The sequence below is a fragment of the Rattus rattus genome, chromosome 15, assembly GCF_011064425.1.
Source record: "Rattus rattus isolate New Zealand chromosome 15, Rrattus_CSIRO_v1, whole genome shotgun sequence".
NCBI lineage: Eukaryota > Metazoa > Chordata > Mammalia > Rodentia > Muridae > Rattus > Rattus rattus.
The window spans coordinates 39275838-39302442 of record NC_046168.1 but is presented as its reverse complement, the minus strand read 5'-3'; the positions used below and the strand labels follow the sequence as shown (position 1 = coordinate 39302442).

General features: G+C 41.4%; 1 non-coding gene and 1 pseudogene across 1 annotated transcript; one reads left to right on the top strand and one right to left on the bottom strand.

Annotated features, from left to right (window-relative positions):
• Window positions 1–9558: 9558 nt before the first annotated feature.
• LOC116885117 lies at window positions 9559–9687 on the bottom strand. Its single transcript, XR_004385980.1, has one exon. It is a non-coding gene; the product is annotated as a small nucleolar RNA SNORA44 (small nucleolar RNA).
• Window positions 9688–21741: 12054 nt separating this feature from the next.
• LOC116884362 lies at window positions 21742–22482 on the top strand (annotated as a pseudogene).
• The last annotated feature ends 4123 nt before the right edge of the window (window positions 22483–26605 follow it).

Here is a 26605-nt window from a genome sequence, read left to right as displayed (position 1 = left end):
GAATGGCTACTCCAGCTTGATTTTGGGACCATTTGCTTGGAAATTTTTTCCCAGCCTTTTACTCTGAAGTAGTGTCTGTCTTTGTCACTGAGGTGTGTTTCCTGTATGCAGCAAAATTTTGGGTACTGATTATGTATCCAGACTGTTAGTCTATGTTCTTATATTGGGGAATTGAGTCTATTGATGTTACAAGATATTATGGACCAATGATTGTTGTTTCCTATCACTTTTGTTGTTAGAGGTGAAATGTTTGTGTGGCATTTGTGTTCTCTTAGGGTCTTAATGACATCTGCCCTGGATCTTCTGGTGTTCATAGTCTCTGGTGAGAAGTCTGGTGTAATTCTGATAGGTCTGCCTTTATATGTTACTTGACCTTTTTCCCTTACTGCTTTTAATATTCTTTCTTTGTTTAGTGCAATTGGTGTTCTGATTATTATGGGATAGGAGGAATTTCTTAATTGGTCCAATCTATTTGGAGTTCTGTAGGCTCCTTGTATGTTTATGGACATCTCTTTCTTTAGGTTAGAGAAATTTTCTTCTATAATTTTGTTGAAGATTTTAACTGGCCCTTTCAGTTGGGAATCTTTGTTCTCTTCTAAATCTATTATCCTTAGGTTTGATCTTCTTATTGTGCCCTGGATTTCCTTGATGTTTTGGGTTAGGATCGTTTTGCATTTTGCATTTTCTTTGACTGTTGTTTCAATGTTTTCTATGGTATCTTCTGCCCCTGAGATTTTCTCTTCTATGTCTTGTATTTTGTTGGTGATCTTTGTGTCTATGACTCCTGATCTCTTTCCTAGATTTTCTATCTTTAGGATTGTCTCCCTTCGTGATTTCTTTATTGTTTTCATTTCCATTTTTAGATCCTGGATGGTTTTGTTCAATTCCTTCACCTGTTTCGTTGTGTTTTCCTGTAATTCTTTAAGGGATTTTTTTTTGGTTCCTCTTTAAGGGCTTCTAATTGTTTACTTGTGTTGTCCTGTATTTCTTTAAGGGAGTTATTTATGTCCTTAAAGTCCCCTAACTTCATCATGAGCTGTGATTTCAAATCAAAATTCTGCTTTTCTGGTATTTTGGAGTATCCAGGACCTGCTATGGTGGGAGACCTGGGTTCTGATGATACCAAGTGGTCTTGGTTTCTGTTGCTTAGTTCCTTGCATCTACCTCTCAATATCTATTTATCTCTGGTATTAGATGGTATTTCTGTCTCTCACAGTGACTTGACACTCATTTAAGCCTCTGTGTCAGTCCTTCTGGTGACCAGCTCTCTCCTGGTGGGATTTGGATACTGAGCTTTGGCACAGGATCAGCTCTAGGTGCAAAGGGAAACCAGAAGGATCCTCAGTTCCTGGGTCCTGAAGGCTCTACGTGTAGAAGTGGTGGTCTTACCTGAGCTCTTATGTATGTCAGCATTCCTGGGAGAAGAGGTCTCTCCTGGTAGGATCCTGGTACAGAGAGCTGCAGCATAGGGTCAGATCTGGACACAGAAGGAAAACCATACTTTCATATTATAAACATTTTGTTCCCTTTTTCTCTCCCAGTCTATGGCCTGTACTTTTACTGTTTATAACAATATTTTGTTCTTTATCACATTTAAAAATATTTATTTATTTATTTATTTATTTATTTATTTACATGTGACCACAGCACACATGTAAAAGTGAGAGGACAATTTGTGGAAGTCTGTTCATTTTACCATGATGTATGACCTGGAGGATCGAGCTGAGGTTGCCAGCAAGTACAAACTCACTGAGTAATCTTTTTTTTTTATTTTTTAATTTTTTTTATTTTTTTATTAACTTGAGTATTACTTATTTACATTTCGAATGTTATTCCCTTTCCTGGTTTCCGGGCAAACATCCCCCTAATCTCTACCCCTCCCCTTCTTTATGGGAGTTCCCCTCCCATCCTCCCCAGTTGCCGCCCCCCCAACAATCACGTTCACTGGGGGTTCAGTCTTAGCAGGACCCAGGGCTTCCCCTTCCACTGGTGATCTTACTAGGATATTCATTGCTACCTATGAGGTTGGAGCCCAGGGTCAGTCCATGTATAGTCTTTGGGTAGTGGCTTAGTCCCTGGAAGCTCTGGTTGTTTGGCATTGTTGTTCATATGGGATCTCAAGCCCCTTCAAGCTCTTCCAGTTCTTTCTCTGATTCCTTCATCAGGGGTCCCATTCTCAATTCAGTGGTTTGCTGCTGGCATTCGCCTCTGTATTTGCTGTATTCTGGCTGTGTCTCTCAGGAGAGATCTACATGCGATTCCTGTCGGCCTGCACTTCTTTGCTTCATCCATCTTACCTAATTGGGTGGCTGTATATGTATGGGCCACATGTGGGGCAGGCTCTGATTGGGTGTTCCTTCTGTGTCTGTTTTAATCTTTGCTTCTCTATTCCCTGCCAAGGGTATTCTTGTTCCCCCTTTTAAAGAAGGAGTGAAGCATTCACATTTTGATCATCTGTCTTGAGTTTCATGTGTTCTATGCATCTAGGGTAATTCAAGCATTTGGGCTAATAGCCACTTATTAATGAGTGCATACCATGTGTGTTTTTCTGTGATTGGGTTACCTCACTCAGGATGATATTTTCCAGTTCCAACCATTTGTCTATGAATTTCATAAAGGCATTGTTTTTGATATCTGAGTAATATTCCATTGTGTAGATGTACCACTTTTCTGTATCCATTCCTCTGTTGAAGGGCATCTGGGTTCTTTCCAGCTTCTGGCTATTATAAATAAGGCTGCTATGAACATAGTGGAACACGTGTCTTTTTTATATGTTAGGGCATCTTGTGGGTATATGCCCAAGAGAGGTATCGCTGTATCCTAAGGTAATTCAATGTCCAGTTTTCTGAGGAACCTCCAGACTGATTTCCAGAATGGTTGTACCAGTCTGCAATCCCACCAACAATGGAGGAGTGTTCCTCTTTCTCCACATCCTTGCCAGCATTTGCTGTCACCTGAGTTTTTGATCTTAGCCATTCTCACTGGTTTGAGGTGAAATCTCAGGGTTGTTTTGATTTGCATTTCCCTTATGACTAAAGATGTTGAACATTTCTTTAGGTGTTTCTCAGCCATTCGGCATTCCTCAGCTGTGAATTCTTTGTTTAGATCTGAACCCCATTTTTTAATAGGGTTATTTGTCTCCCTGGGTCTAACTTCTTGAGTTCTTTGTATATTTTGGATATAAGGCCTCTATCTGTTGTAGGATTGGTAAAGATCTTTTCCCAATCTGTTGGTTGCCGTTTTGTCCTAACCACAGTGTCCTTTGCCTTACAGAAGCTTTTGCAGTTTTATGAGATCCCATTTGTTTCGATTCTTGATCTTAGAGCATAAGCCATTGGTGTTTTGTTCAGGAAATTTTTTCCAGTGCCCATATGTTTGAGATGCTCCCCTAGTTTTTCTTCTATTAGTTTGAGTGTATCTGGTTTGATGTGGAGGTCCTTGATCCACTTGGACTTAAGCTTTGTACAGGGTGATAAGCATGGATCGATCTGCATTCTTCTACATGTTGACCTCCAGTTGAACCAGCACCATTTGCTGAAAATGCTATCTTTTTTCCATTGGATGGTTTTGGCTCCTTTGTCAAAAATCAAGTGCCCATAGGTGTGTGGTGAACCCCATTTTTTAATAGGGTTATTTGTCTCCCTGCAGTCTAACTTCCTGACTTCTTTGTATATTTTGGATATAAGCCCCCTATCAGTTGTAGGATTGGTAAAGATCTTTTCCCAATCTGTTAGTTGCCATTTTGTCCTAACAACAGTGTCCTTTGCCTTACCAATGCTTTGCAGTTTTATGAGATCCCATTTGTCGATTCTTGATCTTAGAGCATAAGCAATTGTGTTTTGTTCAGGAAATTTTCTCCAGTTTCGAGACTCTTCCCCACTTTTGCTTCTATTAGTTAGAGTGTATCTGGCTTGATGTGAAAGTCCTTGATCCACTTGGACTTAAGCTTTGTACAGGGTGATAAGAATGGATCGATCTGCATTCTTCTACATGTTGACCTCCAGTTGAACCAGCACCATTTGCTGAAAATGCTATCTTTTTTCCATTGGATGGTTTTGGCTCCTTTGTCAAAAATCAAGTGCCCACAGGTGTGTGGGTTCATTTCTGGGTCTTCAATTCTATTCCATTGGTCTATCTGTCTGTCTCTGTACCGATACCATGCAGTTTTTATCACTATTGCTCTGTAATACTGCTTGAGTTCAGGGATAGTGATTCCCTTGGAAGTCCTTTTATTGTTGAGGGTTTTTCCTTTGATGAATATGAAGCATCCTTCCTTATCTTTTTTGATGACTTTTGGTTGAAAATCGATTTTATTCAATATTAGAATGGCTACTCCAGCTTGCTTCTTCAGACCGTTTGCTTGGAAAGATGTTTTTTAGCCTTTCACTCTGAGGTCGTGTCTGTCTTTGTCTCTGAGGTGTGTTTCCTGCAGGCAGCAGAATGCAGGGTCTTCATTGCATATCCAGTTTGTTAATATATGTCTCTTTTATTGGGGAGTTGAGTCCATTGATGTTGAAAGATATTAAGGAATAGTGATTGTTGCTTTCTGTTAAATTCGTATTTGGATGTGAGATTATGATTGTGTGCTTTTCTTCTCTTTGTTTTGTTGCAAGACAATTAGTTTACTTGCTTTTTCTAGGGTGTAGCTTGCCTCTTTATGTTGGGCTTTACCATTTATTATCCTTTGTTTGGCTGGATTTGTAGAAAGATATTGTGTATATTTGGTTTTGTCATGGAATATCTGGTTTCTCCCTATGTTAATTGAGAGTTTTGCTGGATACAGTAACTTGGGCTGGCATTCGTGTTCTCTTAGGGTCTGTATGACATCCAGGATCTTCTGGCTTTCATAGTCTCTGGTGAGTCGTCTGGTGGTACTCTCATAGGTTTGCCTTTATATGTTACTTGACCTTTTTCCCTTACTGCTTTTAATATTCTTTCTTTGTTTTGTGCATTTGGTGTTTTGACTATTATGTGATGGGAGGAGTTTCTTTTCTGGTCCAATCTATTTGGAGTTCTGTAGGCTTCTTGTATGTTTATGGGCATCTCTTTCTTTAGGTTAGGGAAGTTTTCTTCTATGATTTTGTTGAAGTTATTTACTGGTCCTTTGAGCTGGGAGTCTTCACTCTCTTCTATACCTGTTATCCTTAGGTTTGATCTTCTCATTGAGTCCTGGATTTCCTGTATGTTTTGGACCAGTAGCTTTTTCCATTTTCCATTATCTTTGACAGTTGTGTCGATGATTTCTATGGAATCTTCTGCTCCTGAGATTCTCTCTTTTATCTCTTGCATTCTGTTGGTGATGCTTGTATTTACGGCTCCTTGTCTCTTCCTTTGGTTTTCTATATCCAGGGTTGTCTCCCTTTGTGCTTTCTTTATTGCTTCTATTTCCATTTTTAATTCCTTCATCTGTTTGATTGTGTTTTCCTGGAATTCTTTTAGGGATTTTTGTGATTCCTCTCTATAGGCTTCTATTTGTTTATTTATGTTTTCCCGTGTTTCTCTAAGGGAGTTCTTTATGTCTTTCTTGAAGTCCTCCATCATCATGATCAAATGTGATTTTAAATCTAGATCTTGCTTTTCTGATGTTTGGATATTCAGTGTTTGCTTTGCTGGAAGAATTGGGCTCCAATGATGCCATGTAGTCTTTTTTTTTTCTGTTGCTTGGGTTCCTACGCTTGCCTCTTGCATCAGGATGTCTCTGGTGTTACCTATTTTTGCTATTTCTGACAGTGGCTAGACTGTCCTATAGGCCTTGTGTCAGGAGTGCTGTAGACCTGTTATCCTGTTTTCTTTCAGCCAGTTATGGGAACAGAGTGTTCTGCTTTCAGGCATGTAGTCTTTCCTGTCTACTGGTCTTCAGCTGTTCCTGTGGGCATGTGCCCTGTGTCTACCAGGCAGGTCACTTGAAGCAGAAAATTTGCTCTCACCTGTGGTCCCGGGCCTGAAGTTGCTCCTGGGGGCTGTGTTTCACTCTCAGTGAGGGCGGACACTAGAAAGGCCTTCCCTGCCTTTTCCTGGGCCCCTGTGCACAGGGGTCCCAGATGGCACTAGGTGTTTTCCTCTAGAGTCAGAAATGTGGGCAGAGTCTCTTCTGGCTTCCCAGGCATGTCTGCCCCTTTGAAGGTTTAGCTCTCCCTCCCTCGGGATTTGGGTTCAGGTAGCTATTGACCAGGTCCCTTCAGATCCGGGCGGTGTCTGGACTGCAGGGGACCTGCCGCTTGAGTGCCCTTATCTTCCTGTTCCCAGAGGCCCTATACAGTTTCCTCTAGGGCCAGGGATATGGGCAGTGTTTGTGGTCTTTCCCACTCTGCACTCTCAGTAGTGCCCATCTCTCCGGGTGGTGAGCTCTCTCTCCCAAGGGGCTTAGGAGCAGGGAGCTGTGGCCCAGGATCAGCAAGGTTTGGGCTCCAGCTAAAAACCGGAAGTGTCCGGTTCCAGAGGAATTTTGCCTCTGTGTGTCCTAAGCCCACCAAGCAGGTCACTTGAAGCAGAAAAGTTGGTCTTGCCTGTGGTCCCAGGCCTGAAGTTGCTCCTGGGGGGCTGTGTTTCACTCTCAGTGAGGGCAGCAACCAGAAGGGCCTGCCCCGCCTTTTCCCGGGCCCCTGTGCAGAGGGGTCCCAGATGGAGCTAGGTGTTTTCCTCTAGAGTCAGAAATGTAGGCAGAATGTAGTCTCTTCTTGCTTCCCAGGCATGTCTGCCCCTCTGAAGGTTTAGCTCTCCCTCCCCCAGGATTTGGATTCAGGTAGCTGTTGACCGGGTCTATTCAGATCCATGTGGTGTCTGGACCGCAGGGGACCTGCAGCTTGAGTTACCATAGATATTTCTTAATGCATATATGGGAACACACCAGAAATCATTGGTTGTCAAAGAAGTCAACTTATAAACATGACTCACTATTGTCTATCAGCAATTGAATAAACTTACTGTACAATATGCTAGTAAGTATTTGGCATAGACTTTACAATACCACTGATCAACATGTGAAATGGTACAATGGCGTTGGGAAGCTTGGACAGTTTCTTGCTTAGTTTTAACCCCAATATAAAAAATTCCTAACACATAATTCTACACATAAAATGTACTTGTTCAGATTGAATATTAATAATATAGAAGTATACTTATATTCAATATTGCTCAAAGTTGAAAACAAGCCATACATTATTCTGAGTATGAGTCACAAAACAAAGAGTTCTGTTAATACAATGGACAACTACCTCAGGATAAAGGGGAACAGACTGCAGTGCATGCCCAATGTAGATGCATATTAGGAAAACCAGGATGTATATGGTCACACCATTTACTTGAAAGTCTAGAGGAGAAAAACTAAGCTATCGTGACACAAGTCAAGTAAGAGGAAATGGCAACAGAAAAGCACATGGGAATTGCAAAGGAAGGAGAGAGCTCCCTGGACCAATGCTTTTCCAGGGTTTTGGAGGCCTTAGGCTTGATCTGTGGAGGAACAAACAAGGTGTGAAGGCATGTGTGGTTAGTCACAGTGTCCTGAATCATGAGTGATATTGTGAAGGTGTAGAATATACATGAAATCACTGAACAATATACTTAAAATGGAGATCTTATATAAATCATATCCCAATTAGAGAACTGAAAATAAAGATTTAAGAAATAAATTCCTAGAATATTGCTTCATTGTGAATAGTTGATCTTTCAAAAACTTGTAAATATATTTTTATTTCTATGTGAGCCTCATAAGATTTATTTATCTAGCTCAGCAAATGCATGTATTTGGATCTCTTTGCATGAATATTGCTTATTTTATGGGAATGCTTTTGATATCCAAGATCTAGAACCTGTATATCCCTTCTTGGATTCAGAACATCCTTTTTTTTTTTTGGCTCAGTTCTTTTTAACACTGGCCTTTCTCTGTCTCTTTAAATGTAATACTTCTTTCATTTCTGTCATTCTTTTTCCTGGTTATAGACTGGAAGTAATTTTCAGAGTGTTCCTTGTGTCAATTGGTGCTCTTTTGATACACAACACAGCAATGGATTCGTGCTAAATTATGGAGCAGGGAATACAGTCAATGCTCTAAATTAGCAGGGCTAGAAGGAGCATGATCATGGGCTGATGTCAAGGCGTGTTGGGGACAGCACTCTCCAGCCCTCTCTGAAGACTGAAGTGGCAGGGAGGAATGCCCACTTATTTTGAAACAAATTAACTGCCTCTTGCTCTGGTCTATTATAATTTCCTGCATTGTCTGAGGATTTTTTCTCTTTGTTCTGAGGCTTGTTTGCATAAGGCCTTTCCCTTCTTCTTTTGCTGGAAGACAAGGATGATTTGCAGATCTGGTATTTGCCAAAGCAGACTAGAAAAGCCTCTTATTTGATTCAGTTCTCAGACAGTCGGATCCAGCAAAGTGTATGAAAACTCACAATCTCTGAAGAGTGTGGCCTCAAGGCTTAAGGTAATGTTCCCCACTTAGATGTATTGCCTGACAGGACCTGAACTTATCAAGATAGAAGGGGACAGCTCCTTTCTGCCTGTGCCAGGGAAGTTAAAACTGTAGTGATGGTTAGAGGCTACTACTGGGATGTATTCCTTGGGACATCTGAGGAAGTAGTGTGACTGTCACTAATGAGTTTACCTAGCCCAGGGCTGGGTTACTGAGCAGCTGGGACTCAGGCATGAGACTCAGTACTGTTTCTGTCTTCCTTAGGTGGGGAACTTGGCTTGTGATCTCCCAGAAAGGGGATGGTCACTTGTCAGCAATGAGGCAAAATGCCAAGGTTTGTAGTAGTAGATCTTCTTATTATTTTAATAGACTGTGTGTGTGTGTGTGTGTGTGTGTGTGTGTGTGTATACATACATGTAAATGTGGAGTGACAAACTATTCATATATTTATGTGTAGATTTCATGACCATCCCATGAACTGCATCTTTGGAATAGAAAGCAAACACAAAAACAACAAATCAAAACAACACAAACCATAAAACTACCGATATTTTGTTTTCCAGTACCAAGAAAGCATCCGTTTCAGTATAGGTACTTTTAATGCAATGGTTTTTATCAAACCCATTGACTTTGTTCCTTTTCCTTACCATTTATCATTTATTGGAATCACTCAAGGCAGAATAACACTGCCAGCATTAATATTTTGCATGATGGCCAAAGTTCAGCTCCTTTTTTTTTTTTTTTTTTTTTTTTTTTGACATTTCAAAAGTCTTTATTGAACCAATTGCATGTTAGGTTACAAAGGTATTTCATTTTTCCAAAATACTGTTTCTCTTTGTAGACCAATCTGGCCTTAAAGATCTGCAGGCCACTCTGCTCCTAAAGGCTACCTGGCTAAGTATTAGCCAGAAACTTCTGCTAGATCCCAGTGTGATCTTGTGGCATTTTTCCAACAAATGTAGACCAAATCACATGATAGCTGCCTCACTGGTCACATGGTCCTTAGCTTAATGAGCAGAGGCTGGCAGGCTGTCTCCTCAGACTCTTCCAAGAACCGCCCAAGTGTACGCTGCAGAAGGAAAGTTTGTCATGACTAACACAGGACAGCAGGGTATGAAGGACAGACAGCTCCTAACTCCAGTGGAAAAACATATAGGAGAGCTGAGTGGCAACTGCAGGCACTGTGATGACCTGGGCTGTCAAAGTCTTTCCATTACTCTGGCACGAAGTTGAAGTTCAGCTCCTTTGACTGACTACAGAGGCTTCACTTTTTCCATAGTCAAGTAATTCAATGGCCTTATTCTTACTTCTGTATATGAGCTAATGATGAGGACTTCCAGTGCTTTCTGAGGCTTCCTAAAGAGGTTTATATCCTCAGTCTCTCTCTCTCTCTCTCTCTCTCTCTCTCTCTCTCTCTCTCTCTCTCTCTCTCTCTCTCTCTCAAGGTATATTTATCTTTAGTCTTATGGTTATGGGTGTTTTGGCCTCATGTGTGTCAGTGCAACATGTGAGTGAATGCCTGGTGCCTGCAGAGACCAGAAGCAAGCATCAGATCCCCTGAGACTGGAATCACAGGTGGTTGTGACTCACTGCTTGGCTGCTGGGAATCGAACTTGCATCCACTGGAATTGCAGGATGCTCTTAACTGCTGAGCCATCTCTCCATCATTTCCCAGTCTTCTGTTCCTGGAAGTGTTTTCGGTCTTGACAATGACTTATTATAGAATTAGAAGGGATAGCAGTAATTGCTAGGCGTTCTGGACAGGATGAGCATTTAATTTCAGATTCTTCTTATTAACGTAGCGTAGTGAAGTATTATGCAGTTAAAAAATCCCTTGCTTCGGGATTTCCTTCTGTGTGGGATGCTTTGGGACTTTGCCTACTTCTGGTTTTCTACCCTGGTGACTCTCACTGTGTCTCATGGAACATTTATCACCAGGCAAGCTTTTTGTGTTAACCTGTTCTATAAGAAGGGGTTCTTATTGTGAACCCCATCTATTAGAAGGTTTGATGGGACTTTACCTTTCCAGAATAAGTACTTAATATAGATTCACAAAACTGCTTCAGGTGAATGGGGATGTTTGTGGCATTGACTTCCTTCTAATGGGTTTCCCTTAGAGGGTCACAAACCCTTTCACAGGGGTCGTATATCAGACATCCCGTATATCAGGTATTTACATTATGAATCATAACAGTACCAAGTTACCGTTATGAAGTAGCAACAAAACGAAAATAATTCTATTTTGGGGGTCACCACATCATGAGGAATGGTATTAAAGGGTTGTAGCATTAGGAAGGTTGAGAGGCACTACTCTACTGGTATTAACTGTTTTTCTTAATAAGAGAAATCTGACCTTTTTTTTTTAAACCTTAGAGATTTCTGTAGAGGTTTTTCATCACAGAAACTGGGGCTGCCTATGAACTTGCTACCACAAAGGCAGAAACCAGGCTGGCATGTCAGACCAAGATGGATGCAAGAACAGAGCAAATATGGGGTGAGAGTTCGGGTTTGTGTTTCCCCTGGCTATTCAAATGCATCCAATACAATTCGTTCCAGCATAGAGGACAATCAGATTCTGTATCTCTGAACCCTTGAACTGACAAAGCAAAGAAAAAGAAACAAGGTACAATGCAGGGAAAAAAATTGATCCATTCATCAAAATTAATCCATGGGAATAAAGAAAGCTGGCTGTACAGAAGAAAGAGGGAAATGCAGTTGTACCTTTCTCTCCAAGTTGAAGCCCAGTGTTTAGAGGAAAGCAAAGCTCAGAACACTTCATTGTTGATATTTCTAAACTCTGTTCTTGAACTTGCAGATTATTGCTTTGACTTTTAGCATCAATCCCTGAAAGTAATTCTTGTCTATTCTTTCTTTTTTAACTTTTTCTTTTGGTTGCTGTTGTTAAAGAGGCAGTGCTTTTTCTTGGAGAGAAGTGTCCTAAATACTCCTGAGTGAAAATATTCCCCTTTCAAAGGGATGCTATTTAAAAAATAAAATCCTATTATGATATCCAGGTATGCTGGAGACATAATTGTAGGTACCAAGAATGAATGAAAGAACGAATGAATAAAAGCACTTGAGCACTCTGAAGAGGTTTTTCTGACAGTTGACTGACATCTGACAGGGATTTTAAATCCCTTTTCTCTAAGTGACTTCCTGGGAACTCAGGTTTCTGACCCTGCCATTGTTTGCTTTGTGTGAGCACCTCAATAGAAAGATGCTATCAGGTGCATGTGTTCTGTGCGAGGGGAATTAGCTCACAAAGACAAAGGTTGCATAGGGTTTATAGAGACTTATATTTTCATAATCCTTACAGCATCTAGGCAGAGTGATAAAGTTGATTTTATCTTTTAAAGGGATTATTTTTGGTTTAAAAGAAAACAAAATAAAACAAAACAAAGCCAAAACAGCTCCTGAAGACATGAGGATAAAGGTTACATGAAGTGGGGAAAAAATCTTATTTATTTATTTTTTTACTTTGTATTTCAAGTCAGAGTGCTAAGCACCCTGAATTTTACTTATTCAATTATCTAAAAATGTCTGCTTTCCTTTGAAAGCCTTCTTTTGGCCGTACTATGCAGAAGGGGAAGCCCTTCTTAAACGTGAGTAAGTTAGAGGCTGCAGAGAAGGCTCAACAGTTAAGACCACTTTTTGTGCTTGCAGAGGACCTGGGCTTGCTTCCCTACACCCACCACATAGCAGCTTAAAACTGGCGAAATTCTAGTTCTAGGCAATCTGCTGCCGGGTTCTGGCCTGAGCAGGCACCAGGTTTGTACATGGCGAGAACATATATAGAAGAAATTGCTGAGACATACAAGAAATAAAGTGAGAAGACTACACATTGAAAGTGCTCAATCCAGTGCATAAAGCCTTCAGTTAAAAAAGTATTTTGGATCATTTGTCTAATCCTCCTGACACTACTCATCCTGGCTTGCTTGAGCATTTCTGGTGATTGCTCACATGTTTTACAGAGGTTTGTTTTTTCTTGTGGAGCCTGGTATAGCCCTGGTGGGGACAGAGTGACATGGTTTCCGCTTCTGGGACAGGCATGAGCCTCTACGAGTGCCGACGGCTGAGGTGGGCCTAAGGCTTGGTTATGTAATAACATACGTATTTTCTGGACCCACAGCCGTAGAGGACTCTCCTTTCAAGGAATGCCCTCCCTGTTAACATTAATAATGACTCCATGATAATTAAAAACAGCACAAGTCCAGGACTTGAGGGTGTGGCTATGTCTCACAAAATGGTGAACACTGGGACCTTCAGGACAGTCCTTAAGGCTATGTGAAAAAGCTCTAAATACATGTGTTCAAAAATATATAATTTCTCAACTATGCAAAAAATAAGGATGCAATATGAATTATATGAGGGGCTTCACAAATCTAGAGGAACAAAAGAAGCTGAGCTGTGAGCCAACTTGTCAGAAAATTGCTAAGGAAGGAGATGAAGAGATTTAAGGAGTGGTGATTGAAGAAGATCTACCTAGCTGAGTTTTGCTATTGTTGTTGTTGTTGTTGTTGTTGTTGCTGTTATTGTTGTTGCCGTTGTTGTTTATGCTTACAAAGAGAGATAGATTCCAGAGTTCAGGATCAGCCTAGGACTTAGCAAGGTTAGGTTCAGGGTGGTGAAAATGGTAATTTCAGGGCAGGGTCCCACCCAAATAGTTTATGTTCTGTGCTGAACCAAGGAGGACGGGTCTCTGAATTCTTTTGTAAAGGTAAGGAAAAAAAAAATGTATTCTTCCTGTCTCCTATGAATCAAAGGCTAGGGTCACAAGATAATCAAAAGGAAAACCTGGAGTAAATGACTAGATTGATATGTAAACTAAAAGACTGGACCTGTGTTCTGCAGGAGTTGAGCTATCCAAAGAATTTTTTAGAATAAAAAGAGAGAATTGCTTAAAGAACTCACAGTGACATACAGACACAGACACAGACACAGACACAGACACAGACACACACACACACACACACACACACACACACACACACACACACACACTGACAGAAAGATCTCTTAGCCAGACAAATCTCCAGAGACAAAGCAGAACACAGAGAAGCAGACCAGAAAAGCTGTATCAAGCACACAGGTCGTCAGCTTGAATCCACTATTTGACTTCAAGTCATTCTTTTTGCTGCTCTCAGACACCCCTTCTCTCAGATCCCTTCTCTAAGCTGAGGGTGGTCCTTGGCAAGTAATCACCGGAAGAGCTGTCTCTTATTTTGATAAAAACCTGGACACCTGTAACTCTTATATTACAGAAAACCACAAAGCACACGATTAATCAATTCTGAGGAAACAACAGATGTTTAGCCTCTTCAAATATTTGAAAAACAATCTTGTGACTCTCAGTGGTCTCTCCCCTCAAGCTCTGCCCTGATGACAAACATACTTGTTTTCTTGTAGGATGTAGTCTTCAGTGTATCAGACTGGCTGTCTCTGGATACAATGATGGTGCCTGTTTATAAATTCTAGTTTATTTCAGCTAAGTAAGCTTATTTAAACCAACCTTCCACACAAATCCAGCTGACTAGGAGAACCTTGAAAAACTTTCCAGTTTTTTTCCAGTTGAAGATGTTCCATTTCAGTTGATATGAGACTTAGAGTCTCGTCATCAGTGATTTTTTAGAAAGCCTCTTGTAGTGGTAAGATAACATTGGCTAACTTAGTCAGGAACTGAAGATGGAAGCCACAGTTATTTGATAACTGCACAACCAGGCCGGGATGAGTATGGATGGAGCCTATGTGACATTTCTGAAGAAGAAACGTTACTATTTATCAAATGCTTTTTCAGAGCCTGGCATCAAACTGTGATTTCACTTAAAAAGTCTGTCTGGCTGACAGCCGCCGAGGCACATCGCCAAGGTGACATTGGGAGGACTAGAAACCATGCCACTGAAACCTTGGGCTAGCCCTCTTCTTGCCCTTTTGTTTTGTTAGAGCAAGGGCCTGTAGTAGCACTTGTATATAATAAGACTAAGGTGCTGTGAGCCTCTGGCAGGTTGGTCATTTGAAGAGATGAGAACCCCGACTGAGGAAAATGCCTTCATAAGATTGGACTGTGACCGTTTTTCTTTGTAGTGATGATGTGGGAGGGTGAAGCTTATTGTGGCTGATGCCATATCTGGGTCCCTGGCCCTGGGTGCTGTAAGAAAGCAAGATGAGCAAGTCAATAAGCGGCATCCCTCCATGGCCTCTGCATCAGGTCCTGGCTCCAGTTCCTGCTCTGACTTCCTTTGCCGGTAAATAGTGATGCGGAAGTGTAAGTGGAACAAGCTCTTTCCTGTTCAAGTTGCTTTTGGTCATGATGTTTCATCACAGCAATAGTAGTGCTAACTAGGACAGCCCATTCTGTTCCCAAACCCTGTTCTGACAACTGTAAGGCTTTCTTGGTAAGAACAGTAGTGGAAAGTTTATAGAGTCCTCAGGGGAATGTCTTTTATTACTTTGTTTTTGTAATATTTTTTTAAAAATTTAAAAAAAATCGAAACCCTGGTTTCCTAGCTTTACCCGTATTTGATTCTTTGGTGATCATTCTAACTTGTCAACTTGTGAGCCTTCAATACATTTATTGCACTGTTATTTATGTATCTTGACAGTGGCAGGTGACAACCAAATACTCACTGGATTATAATATACTTTTGTGTTTTATCTTTCACAAATTATAATTGAAGTAGATCAACTTCAACACAATAATCATAGGCAATGTATATGGCTCTAGTGTGCTCATTGGATATTTTGCTTTGGGTTCCCCAAGGAGCTGACCTTAAAGGCAGGATAATATTTTGAGTTCAAGAAACCTTGACCTAAAAAAAGAAGAATTGATACAGGGAAAGAAGTAGAAAGTAACTGGAAAATCCTGACGTCTCCTTTCACAGTGGATAGCAGAATGGCAGAATGATATAGAGAAATAGTGGAGAATACTGCTAAATTCAAACCTTAGAGTTATCTTGCCTAAGAGTAAAGGTGGTGGGGTTATTTATACATACAGGGTAAGGACCACCTTTGACTTGGGAATTTCTTTCCTTTAAAGATGCACAAGTATGGGGCTTTGGCGCTGGTGGCTTTCTACAGAGATCTCTGGTCCGGCTAGATGTGTGGGTTCCGGAGAAAGGGGAGAGAACTCAGGCAGTGAAGGCAACTGCTTTTGGCCGCCTCTGCTGGTGCTGCTCTGCCTCCATTTCTGGCCAGGCTGAGCCAGCTGGGGGCTGACTAGTCAGCGAGGGGTGCAGGGGAGCTTCTGGCGGCGATTTCTGGAGATCAGATCTCTTTCCCAAGTGGTGGTGTTACAGCTCTTATGACAGAAGCTCTCAGATGATGGAATAATTCCTTCACATCTTTAATCTTTAATCTTTCTGAACAGGATTCTTTTTTTTTTCTCCCCTCTGCTCCCTTTCTTTTCTTTTTTTTTTTAAATTTTTTTTTTTTTATTTTTTTTTTTTTTTTTAACTTGAGTATTTCTTTTTACATTTCGAGTTTTTTTTTTTCGGAGCTGGGGAAACATCCCCCTAATCCCTCCTCTTCCCCTTCTAGGCAAGCGCTCTACCACTGAGCTAAATCCCCAACTCCCCCCTCCCCTTCTTTATGGGTGTCTGAACAGGATTCTTAAATACAGTCTCAGGACCCGTCGGGATCAGGCAGTAGGTACTTCCTGTTGGTTTGGCCTGAGAGCTTGGGAATACCTCATCTACATATTTGGGGGTGTGGTCCTGCTTCTACATGACTGATCTGTCTTCAGCCTATATAACTTGTGCTCGAGTCCTCACCTATGGAGGAGGGTCTTGGGGCATTGCCCTACAGGCTGATCAGTCTCAAACCTCTCTATAGGTGGGCTGTAGCTACATGAGAAGGGTCTGATCTCCTGGGAGACTGGGAATGCTCCTGCCATCCCTTTTGAGAGTTCCCAGGGATTCGAACTATCTCAACCAGGAATCAGTGTACTGTTCACAGCTTACCTCCCTACACACAAGTCCAGATGTGCTTATGTTTTAAGCCTGTACTCCTAGTGGTTGGAAAGCTGAGGCAGGAGGATTTAAGATTTAAAGCTAGCCTGAGCTTTATAGTAAAAACCTATTTTAGAAAATCTGGGTGAGTCAGAAAAGTGTGGTGTTCAGATAAAATGTGGTAACTGGAGATCATAGGAATGTGGAAGGGCCTAGGATGTAAAAGGCCCTAAATTTGAATCCCATCATCACCTTTTATAAAAGTTATTTTGGTTCATAACTGTACTGTTTGGTTTTGTGTGTCAACTTGACACAAGCTGGAGTTATCACAGAGAAAGGAGCCTCCTGCCTCCATGAGTTCCAGCTCTAAGGCATTTTCTCAATTAGTGATGAAAGGTCGAAGGGCCCATTGTGGGTGGTGCCTTCCCTGGTCTGGTAGTCTTGCATTCTATAAGAAACAGGCTGAACAAGCCAGGGAAAGGAAGCCTGTAAGTAACATCCCTCCATACCTCTGCCTCAGCTCCTCCCTCCAAGTTCCGGCCCCATGTGAGTGAATGCCTGTCCTGACTTCCTTTGGTAATGAACAGCAATGTGGAAGTGTAAGCTGAATAAACCCTTTCCTCCACATCTTGCTTCTTGGTCATGATGTTTGTGCAGGAATAGAAACCCTGACCAAGATAATAACCATCTTTTGAAAAATTTTAGTACATAATCTTTTTTCTAAATTGTTGTTATTGTTGTTGTTCTTGAGGTAGGGTCTCACTATGTAGAGCAAGCTGGCCTGAACTCACGGAGTTCTGCCTCAGCCTTCTAGTCGGTGGGATTAAAAGCTTGTCCCATCAAGCCCAGTAACATTTTAATTGAATGTCCATGGACTTAGTAGTCATATCCACCACATTACTAGCCATTCATTTCATAGCGATGAAATAATTCTTAGTGAGAGCCCAAGTATGTAGATTACAGCATAATGCAATTTACAAACAGAGGGCTGGAGAAAGTTCAGTGGTTATGGCAGTTTGCAGCATCCCTTAAGATGCTGGCAGCCTCTCCTTCTACCTCTGGACATGATGGATCTTACAGTTTCTCTTCACATCCAAGCATAAGAATGTGAGCACTTAAAGCCGCCTATCGGGGTGTACATCAGGAGCCACAGGCGAACTTCCTGCAGGATGTAGTTGCTGGAGTCTACTCTGGCTGTCTGCAGAGAGTTCAATAGTGAAGACTTCCTTATGACTACCACCCTGAGATCTGATCACAGGACTTTGTGCACAGGAAATGTCCAGCAGAGCCAAACCTATACAATCAAGAGATCCACAAAAGCTATTTTGTTTTATATCACAAGATTTTTCAGAGTTGGGGGTGGGTGGGTGGGTTGCTGTTGTGTTGAGATTGTTCACAGAAGTATCTATGTGGACTTCTTTCTGGGAAGCATTTTCAGTATTTATTAGAAGACCCTTTCTACATATGAAATGATCATTTGTTTTGAGCAAGAGGATGATTTTGAGAAGTCTAAGGAAATGGTAAGAACAAATGTATAGAGGGGAGGTAGTAGCACACCCTTTGTATCCCAGCACTCAGGAAGCAGAGGCAGGTAGATCTCTGTGAGTTTAAGGCCAGTCTGGTCTACAGAGTGAGTTCCAGAATAGCCTGGGCTATACAGAGAAGCCATGTCTCAAAACAAACAACAAAACAAAGACAAAAAACCAAGAAAACCTAAAAACCAAACAAGTGTACAGATTACTGAACAGCCTAGGACACTGAGAGGAACTTAAACTTAAGCAGATCAGCCGTGCTGAGGCCAGTGATGACCAGCCAGAAAGTCTATTCTTCCCGCAGCTTCTTGTGTTTGAGATTTAAGGCAGGTGTCTGACTCTGCTAAGTAATCTTAATTGTTCTGCATAAGCTCACAGCCTTATCAACTAATTAGAACACCAGGGTGCTTCCCACTTGTCTCCACATCCGCTAATTGGCTTTGATCATGCTCACCCATTCATCCACAGATCTATCCAGCTAGGTGTTAAAACGATTACAGAGCCAAACACCATGTTTCTTTCTCTTGCAAAGCTTAAGGTATCTTCCATACCTAAACATGGAAGAAAGGAAAAAAAAAAAGAAAAGAAAAAAAAATAAAGAAAGAAAAGAAAAGAAATGACTTATGGAATAACGTGACTTCTTAGTGCTTCAGGTGTTAAGAAAGAATGCTTGGGAAATTCTACTCAAGGAGGGGACTGTCCTTAGACCTATCTTGAATTGCTGAAATGATCTGACACCATAATGACATCTTAAAAATTGACTGGTTTCTTTTATTTTATGAAATAAAAATGAGAGCAAATAACTCAGTGACACTAATGTATATGTATAGGATCCGATCTAAGTGCTGTGAACAGATAAACTCATTTAAAAAGACAGCCCAATTTTCCACAATCCTTTGCAGTAAGTAGTGCATTGTCCTGATGTTCAAAGGAGCTGTAGAGTCACTAAGTAACCTGTGTTCATAGAGTAGGAGACAGCAGGCTGGAATTCGGACCTAGGCAGTCAGCACTAACCAACACAACAGTGCCTCTTATTATAAAGCTTAGTGGTGTATAAGGGACTTTAATTTTTTTAAATTGATTTATTCATCTTTGATCTATGAATGTTTCACCTGCAAGTATGTATGTGTACCACATGCATGCTTGGTGCCTGCAAAGGGTCAGAATAGGCCATTAGATCCCCGGGAATGGAAGTTATGGATGGTTGAGAATCATCACATGGGAGCTGGTAATCGAACCCTGGTCTTCTACAAGAGCCACTCTAAACCCTTGAGCTATATCTCCAGCCCCAAATGAATTTTAAAATAACAAGTTGGTAACTCACGTCTGTCTCATTTGTATATTAGCTTGGATATCATTGTATCTACTAGAAGTTTTATTCATACTTCGTATTTTAACATAGGGCTAAATTGATTTTGATTGCCATGAATATTTTGCTAAGTAAGATGGTATCTGGATGCCATTATATCCCCAGAGACCAGTAACTCAGTAAGTTTCCCTTTCACTTGCCACTTTTGTAAAACTGCAGATTATTTGATTAAGCTCAAAACCCAAGATTGAACCTTTTAGCTTTTTTGTTTGTCTTGTTTTGTTTTTGAGATAGTGTCTCACTATGTAGCTCTGTCTCCTAGAACTCCCTATGTAGACCATGCTGGCCTCAAACAGAGATCCTCCTGTCTCTGTTGCCCAAGTGCTAGGATTAAAGGCCTGTGCCACCACTGCCTGGCTTACGGTTTTTACCTTCTGTCACTGCCTTTGTTTGAGCACACATATCTGGTTCACACAGGAAGAAAGCAACTTGTAGTGGAAAGAATATAGAAGAGTCTTCCTGTGGCGTTTTCTACTCTTGCTCTGCTTACATGCTCCTGTCTTAATGCTTGCTGCAACCTAGGCAGAGATATGCCCCTCCCTCACTCCCCCACTGTTTACTGGTTTGTTTCATTTGATCCTCCAGTAAACTGTATCCAATTCTAATCTCTTATGGAAAAAAAAACACAGCTTAATTAGCTTCCAATGACAATTAGGAAATGATCTCAATACACGAAACTCATCATTAAGTGGACTAGGCACAGTTGAAATTTTGGATCCCTTTAATTTAGGCAATGGTAGCAGTGGGACCTACTATTTATTCAGAATATACTATTTTTCAGGCTACAGGCCAGGGTTTATCACCCTTAGTCTTTTTTTTTTATTTTTTTATTTTTCAATCCTTGAACCACACTCACAGCCTCTCAGCTATTCTTCAAAACAATCATCTGAAGTAGGAACTATTGAAATCTCATTTTAGGGGTCAATGGCTTAGAAGGTGAAGGACTTATGCACAAGCAGGAAGACCTGAGTTCTGATCTTGGGGACCCAAGTCCAAAACTGGGTATCATGGTATTTGCCTAAAAGTCCAATGCTAGGGGATCCTGGGAGTTCATTGACTCGTCAGTTTAACTGAAATAGTGAGCTTCAAGCCTAGTAAGAGATCTTAAAAAAAAATGGCCTGGAGAACAACGGAAGTTGTCCCAACATTGACTTCTTGCTTCCATATGTACTCACACTGTGACATGTGCCAGTGCATACATGCATTCACTACAGAGGCAGATGAAGTTGACATAACAGGTTCAAAGGTTGTTAGTGACTTATAAGAGCTACAGCATAGGCCATTAGTGTTAGAGGCAAGACTTTAACCATCTTGGGTCTTAGAGGAGTGGTTTGTCACCCTTTGAGGACAGTGTTCACTAGGCAAGTGTAGCTATGTTCCTGCTTGATGGGGAAACTGGCAGTGTCACACTCAGAGTTCATCCACCATGTACCTTCCATTTTGGAATTAGATGTTCTTATTTCATATTTGGTAACATGTGCCTGTAATCCTACAACCCTGGAGGCAGAGGCAGGAAGATTTCTGCAAATTGGATGCCAGACTGTTTTATAAAGAAAGTTCTAGGCCAAAAGGGATGCATAGCAAGATCCTGCCTAAAGAAACAAAATCAGAGGTTGGGGATTTAGCTCAGTGGTAGAGCGCTTGCCTAGCAACTGTAAGATCCTGGGTTTAGTCCTCAGCTCTGGAAAAAAAAAAAGAGAAAAAAGAAACAAAATCAAAAGTAAACAAGAGAAAAGGTATTACTGTATGGTGATGTTCCAGTGAATCTAGCAGAAGCTTTAGAATAGTGCTGGCTGTTTTGGTGAGTGGTTCTTCCTGCTCCAGCCAGCTGTGCTTTGGGAATCCAAAGCTTCTAGAGAGCTCCATGGAAGGAATTTTAGGATACTATTTCTTTTAGAAATTATTTTGTCTGCTTCTCATGCGGAATACTGATTTCTAAAAAGTGCTGTCAGATCTCCCTCAATCCCAGTCTAAGATTTTTCTGTCTTAATTAACATACCAATAGGCACTACAGGATTAGTAAAAGATCGCCCTTGGAAGATACTGAGGGTCCAGGTTCCTCTGCCCTCTCCTCCTCTCATTTCTTCCTGTTTCATCTCACAGTTTAGAACCCAGTGGGTACCCTCCTGATTGCAGTCCTGAATGTATGTGTGCTGGCAGCAGCTGCTAGAGGAATTGCCAGGGGACAGCAGATGTGTCAACAACTAGGGTGGACTCAGCTTATATTGAAATTGCTTTTCAAGTGAGTCTTAGCCAAATAGCTCGCAGACACCCTTATTTGTTCCTTTATTAAGCCAAAAGGTTAGTTAAAAGTGCAATAAATATATGCTAGGCTTAATGAGCATTAGAAAAATTTCTAAAGTGTAATGACTTGATTGGCAGATTAAGTTTAAAAAAATAAATAAAAGTATGAGTTGCATTTCTCTTATTAGATATCCTCATTAGAGTAATGTCTTTAAAGCCTGTGTCAATTCCTGACTCACCACCATGATAACCACCGAAGACAGGGTGACCTGGAAGTGCAACTACTTCCTTAAGATCATCCAATTCTGGGCTGATTACCCAAAATGCTTCATTGTGGGCACAGATGCCGCAGATCAATTGTTCCTGGAAGGCTGTGGTGCTGATGGGCAAGAACACCATGATGCGTAAGGCTGTCGGGGGGCATCTGGAAAACAACCCAGCTCTGGAGAAAGTGCTGCCTCACATCTCGGGGGTTGTGGGCTTTGTAGTTTACCAAAGAGGACCTCACTGAGATTAGGGACATGATGATGGCCAATAATGTGCTGGCTACCATCTGTGATGGTGTCACCACCCTGTATGAGGTCATTGTGACAGCTCAGGATACTAATCTTGGGCCTTAGAAGTCCTCTTTCTTCCAGGCTTTAGGCATCATTGCTAAAATCTTCAAAGGTACCACTGAAATTCTGAGTGATGTGCAGCTGACAAAACCCGGAGACACAGTAGGAACCAGTGAAGCCACCCTGCTGAACACACTGAGTATCTCTCCCTTTTCTTTTGGGGTGATCATCCGGCAGGTATCTGACAATGGTAGCATTTGCGATTTGGAAGTGCTTGACATCACAGAGTTGACTCTGTACTGCTGCATCCTAGTGGTGTGTCTGAAATGTTGCCAGTGTTTGTCTGCAGATTGGTTACCTCACTGTTGCCTCTGGGCTATTGATCAGTGCATACAAGAGAGTCCTGGCTTTGGGGACAGTCAGATGAACATATAGGATTTGATCTAATCCCCCCAAAGCAACCAATTTAGTCAACTTAATTTGAGAAACATGGAAATAAAGGTTTACTTCTTTTATAGGGGGAGGGAGGTGTCCTTTATCCACAGGCTCTAGTCACTGGCCTTGCAATTTTCCCCAAATAGAAAGAGGTCATTGTAGTCTTAGGTTCCATCACTTGAACCAAGACTTTGAGAATGATGCCCAAGCTAGATTTAAACTGAGAATCCTATTAAACTCATTTGCGGTTCAACATAGTGGTCTGGAGTTTGGGAGATCCCTGAAGTAGTTCTTTCAACTTAACAAGCAAGACTAAGGAATGCTGATTCACAAGGATTTCCTAGAGGCAAGCAACACGTCTGAGTTTAGAAGGTTACAATACTTTTTCCTTTTCTATATGTTCACACTTCTAGTGACACGGGCACATTCAGCTATCTCATTTACCCTTAAGATGTGCTTTATGTAGGAACACCCTAGGACTTCCTGCATGGACTTCACATGTGTAGATTCCATGTTTTTAATGAACTAAAAGCCTTCTTGGTAGTAGAAAATACCCAGGTAGAAGATCACACACTCAGTCCACCGTTCTTATAAGTGAGGGAATTGAGGCTGGATAAAATGCAATGACCTGGTATCCGTCCCAAGCTAGTGACTGGACTAGCTGATACCCTGGCTTACCCTTTGCCCTTTGTCTCTCTGGCCAACTCTACAGCAGTGCTAAGGGATGTGGATGAATGTCAGAATCATCTAGGGAAGTTGCTACATCCTCCTCCTCATCTGTATGTAGGTCTCAGGCAGGGTTGGCCATCGTGTCAGTGAGCTTTTTACCTGAACCTTGTGATGTCAAGCCCTCTGGGTTGTAAATGCTGCCATTGTCAAACACCTTTTGAAATGATCAACCCAAAGGAGGAGGGAAAGATGTCCAGATAAACAGAAAGCCATATGGATATAAGACAGCATAACCCACTGTTTCTCACTCACTTGTGCCCTCTAACATGGGCACTCCCCTTAGGAGTTTGTACCTTTCTGCCCACAGTAGTCATCGACAGTCTCCCTTACTATCTCATCTACCTCTTTTCTTTCAACTTTCATCTTGAATTATTCTTCTACTTCCATAGTTTCAAGTATATTTGCTCCTTTATAACAGGGTTATGAACATCTTTAGATGGGAAATAACTTTTCATAATTATGACTGTGACTGTGTATAAATTATTAACCAATATGTGTAGGTTGAGCATAACTTCTACTATTTTGATTGACACATGTCAAGGGAGCATATCTGAGTTTCTTACTTGTGGCTACTTAAAAAAACAAAAAAAAAAGCTGTCATTGTTACTGTTTTCAGCAGCAATGCTTCCTTTTTCTGCTGTTTTTTTTTTTTTGCACAACGATCATTTTTTATTTTTATTTTATTTTTTCCATCTTTATTAATTTATATTTCAAATGTTATTCCCTTTCCTGGTTTCTAGGCCAACATTCCCCTAACCCCCCTCCCCTTCTCTATGGATGTTCCCCTCTCCATTCTCCCCCTATTACTGCCCTCCCCCCAATAATCATGTTTACTGGGGGTTCAGTCTTGGCAGGACTAAAGGCTTCCCCTTCCACTGGTTCCCTTACTAGGCTATTCATTGCTACCTATGAGGTTGGAGCCCAGGGTCAGTCCATGTATAGTCTTTGGGTAGTGGCTTAGTCCCTGGAAGCTCTGGTTGTTTGGCATTGTTGTTCATATGGGGTCTCAAGCCCCTTCAAGCTCTTATAGTTCTTTCTCTGATTCCTTCATCGGGGGTCCCATTCTCAGTTCAGTGGTTTGCTGCTGGCATTCGCCTATGTATTTGCCATATTCTGGCTGTGTCTCTCAGGACAGATCTACATCTGGTTCCTGTCAGCCTGCACTTCTTTGTTTCATCCATCTTATCTAATTGGGTGGCTGTATATGTATGGGCCACATGTGGGGCAGGCTCTGAATGGGTGTTCCTTCAGCCTCTGTTCTAAACTTTGCCTCCCTATTCCCTCCCAAGGGTATTCTTGTTCTCCTTTTAAAGGAGTGAAGCATTCACATTTTGGTCATCCTTCTTGAGTTTCATGTGTTCTGTGCATCTGGGGCAATTCAAGCATTTGGGCTAATATCCACTTATCAGTGAGTGCATACCATGTGTGTTTTTCTATGATTGGGTTACCTCACTCAGGATGATATTTTCCAGTTCCATCCATTTGCCTATGAATTTCATAAAGTCATTGTTTTTGATAGCTGAGTAATATTTCATTGAGTAGATGTACCACATTTTCTGTATTCATTCCTCTGTTGAAGGGCATCTGGGTTCTTTCCAGCTTCTGGCTATTATACAATGGTCGTTTTTATTTTATTATTTTAATTTGTTTTAGACTTTCTGAAACGCCATTTGCTTTCTTTAGCCAGGGCCGGCTCTAGCCAGTTGTTGCTGAGCAATAATAATGGCATGTTGAAACTCATCTGATGGACTATGAATACCCTAAGCAGAGCTGGTCAAGGGCAGCTGGTTGGTTAATTGTGGCCTCCAGTCACCACCAGGAGATCAGTGGTTGTGGGGAAAGAGAAGGCCAGGGCTGCTGCAAAATGTATTGCAAATTGCATTTGTGGTGCAAATGCACATCTCAGAAATTGAGTAGAAATAAAACCTTAAGATAGAGACCAATTCCATGTCTTTGACACATCAGTGAGCTACCTGGCCTACAATAACACATTCTTTCTGAGAGCCTCACAGGCTATTTACAGTGTGTTTGTCTCCAGGTTTCTACAGTTCTCCATGATGATGGATGGTGATGACTTCTGTACCGACGGCGGCAGAAGGGCCACCTGAGGAATGGCCACTTGTAAAATGTCACTTTTAAACACAGTCATTTGTGAACGATTGCAGTTTATATTTGTTGCCTGCCTTTTATTATTATAACTCGGAATGAACTGATTATGTTCATGTGCCTGGGGCCTTTTGGGTCAAGTCGAAGTCCACAGTGGCTCACAAGTGCTGCATGCTAAAGCCCCTCCAAATAGGATTTCTGTTGGAAACCCCAGGACTGTTTGCTTGCATTTATGGATGCTAATGCTGCTGGAGGGAGACTCAGCATCTCTTGTCCTTTGAGCCCCACAGCTTTGTGGTCACGTTGCAATTAGTGATGATGTGAGAGCCATACAGAGTGTTGTCCTTACCGAGTGTTTCTGCTGTTAGACTGACATCGTTGTTACTATTTCCTAGAACACCAGCCTTGAAAGTCTCCTCAGCATAGGACAGAACAGGTTAAAGCATTTGAAATCAATGAGAAACATGAGCATAATCCCAACAGGAGAGGAAGAAACTGGGATGGCAAACAGGCACTCTATGTCCACTGTCGCCAAGGAGGCTCGTGGTGTTAATATCTTGCTGTGAGTTAGAAATTCATTTTCAGGAGGCTTACCTGGTTAGAAAGACCATGGCCAGAGGCAGTTTATTTAGTAAGACTTGGTGCTTGGGTGTTTAAATAAATCAGCCTACATATAATTAACTTACACTTCCATTGACTTCACTAAAAGAGTTTCTTTTCCCTCTGTGATTTTCTACCTTAATTTATTCTTAGATTTAGAGATACAAATTTTCAAATTGCCGTCTTCCAAGCATTTGCTCACTAGTAAGAAATTCTGGCCCATCAATCTCAAGAAAGTCACTAAAGGAATTTGAGGATTGGTTTTGATTGTAGGACCCACTGGTTACAAGTAGACACCTATTGCTGTTGTGTCTAGGGTGTTTGCTATTTCACAGACTTTTAGAACCTCAAGGACCTAGAATGCTGGTTCATGAGACAAAGCAGAGTCAGGAGCAAGAGGAAGATGGGAAAAACTGCAAAGAGAAATGGAAAAATAATGTTGGAACATGTATCTGTAAGACCACATGCCATTCTCTTTAGACACCATACAACCAGACCCATATATCTTACAATCTGACCCTGATGATGCTCAAAATCCATAGTGGCTGCCCCATTCCTACCTAGTGGAATCTTCAGACTGCTTCATGCCTTCAAAGACCTGCCCCCGCTGTCATATTAAGCCTAAAATATTCCCCCTTCTTTGCACTGCTTTCAGTTTCTGTGTGTCTACAGCTACACTG